At 26.8% G+C, this 2282-nt stretch overlaps 1 non-coding gene across 1 annotated transcript; it reads left to right on the top strand.

Moving 5' to 3' along the window:
- On the top strand, positions 1–615 carry LOC105769852 (uncharacterized). The gene is made up of 3 exons (XR_008196391.1): positions 1–139; positions 282–409; positions 504–615. It is a non-coding gene; the product is annotated as an uncharacterized LOC105769852 (transcript).
- Positions 616–2282: the final 1667 nt, after the last annotated feature.

Raw genomic sequence — 2282 nt, forward strand, 5'->3', positions numbered from 1 at the left:
GTTGCATTGAAAACACTAATAGTTATCCATAGGGTGCTGAGGGAGGGTGACCCGACTTTCAGGGAAGAAATTTTGAACTTTTCGCAACGAGCACGTATACTCCAACTTTCTAATTTCAAGGATGATTCTAGCCCTATCGGTGAGCTTTAAATCTCTCTACTTTTATGCCTTTGGTTATGCATATGTTTGCATGTGCTTCTCTATTTGTCTCCTCTTCATCAGTAATAACTTCCTATTGATTTGCTTATTCACTCCTACCCCTTTTTGTATATGCTCTTCAGCATGGGATTGCTCTGCCTGGGTACGTACATATGCTTTGTTTTTGGAAGAGAGACTTGAATGCTTTAGGATTCTGAAGTATGACATTGAAGCTGAGCGCCTCCCAAGACCTTCCCAGGGGCAGGATAAGGTTGGAATATTTGTTCTGTAGAATTACACTGGTGTTTGATTTTACCGTTGTGGGTTCGTGGTCTGCTGCAAATTTTGTTCTCTTAAATGGGCAGGGTTACAGCAGAACGAGGGATTTGGGCAGCGAAGAATTGTTGGAGCAGTTGCCTGCTCTGCAGCAATTGCTTCATCGTCTCATTGGCTGCCGGGTATTAATACATTTTAAGCTTGTAGAATTTTAGTTCTATTTCCTCAATGTGTTTAGATTCTGTTATTTGTTCTTTCTAACCCTTAAAAATTAATGTTCAAACTTTTTGATGTTGTAAAATTATATAACATATGGATTATGATGTAGAATTTCATTTTCATCTAACATTTTCTTAATATAAGTTAATTATGTTTATGCAGAATATAATTCTCAAGTTATATTTTGATTTTAGTAAATTCATATAAGAACATTTTATTATTAAGAATTTTATGAAATTATATATCATTATTAAATTATATTTAACATTAATTATTTTAAATTGTATAAATTCATATAAGAAAATTTATTATCAAGAATTTTATGAAATTATATATTATTATTAAATTATATGTAATAATAATTATTTTAAATTATACAAATTCATATAAGAAAATTTATTAGTTATAATTATTTTAAATTTTATTAAATCATTTATTTTAATTAAAATATATTTAATATTAATTATTTCAAATTATATATTATAGTATCATATATTATGATTTGAGTAAATTCATATAAGAATATTAATTATTAAGAATTTTATTAAATTATATATTTTAATTATAATATATTTAATAATAATTATGTTAATTTATATTTTATAGTATCATATATTATGATTTGAGTAAATTCATATAAGAATATTAATTATTAAGAATTTTATTAAATTATATATTTTAATTATAATATATTTAATAATAATTATGTTAATTTATATTTTATAGTATTATATATTATGATTTGAGTAAATTCATATAAGAATATTGATTATTAAGAATTTTATTAAATTATATATTTTAATTATAATATATTTAATAATAATTATGTTTAAATATGATTAAATTATTTATTATTGATATTAATAATCTTATTAAAATTTAAATAACAATAACAATAATCATTTACCCAAACAAATTTATGCTAAGGGTATTTTAGTCATTTTAGTTTTTTCCATTATGCTATTACACCTCTATTCCATTCAACCAAACACAAGAATACTATTACGCCTCTAATCCATTACATTCAACCAAACAATTGATTTGCTATTACACATCTATTCCATTACGCCTCTATTCCAATACAGCGAACCAAACGTGCTGTAAATGTTCTGGTAATAGTTTGAGTTCCAATTCCAAGGCCTGCAAAATAGAAGGCAAAAGTTTAGTTTGCAAAGGAGATAATTCAAAGGTTTTACCTGAATTTCTATGAAATTGCAATGCCTCCATATGAGCAACTGTTTCGCGAATTAACTCTTCAGTCGTCATCCATTCCTCTAATTCTTTAATAGTATCAAAATCTAAACTTCTAGAAAGAATTGTTTGTAACTTATCTTCTTCATGATATTCAAAATGAAGCTTAGTTGAAGGCTCAATTATATCAACATTAGAAATATTCGTAATCGTGCTGGAACGACCTATGACCTCATAAACATTAAATTTCACCACTTCTCCATCAAACTCCATAGTGAGTGTTCCACTCTACATATCAATCTTTGTTTATGCAATACTTAAAAATGGTTTCCCGAGTAGAATATCGAAAGAATTTTTTGAGTTGTCGTTCTCCATGTCGATGATGTAAAAATTTGCAGGAAAAATTAGTTTATTTACCTTGACGAGGACATCTTTCAATACCCCTTCCGAATACACAC

The sequence above is a fragment of the Gossypium raimondii genome, chromosome 5 (genome assembly GCF_025698545.1).
Source record: "Gossypium raimondii isolate GPD5lz chromosome 5, ASM2569854v1, whole genome shotgun sequence".
NCBI classification, from domain to species: Eukaryota; Viridiplantae; Streptophyta; class Magnoliopsida; order Malvales; family Malvaceae; genus Gossypium; species Gossypium raimondii.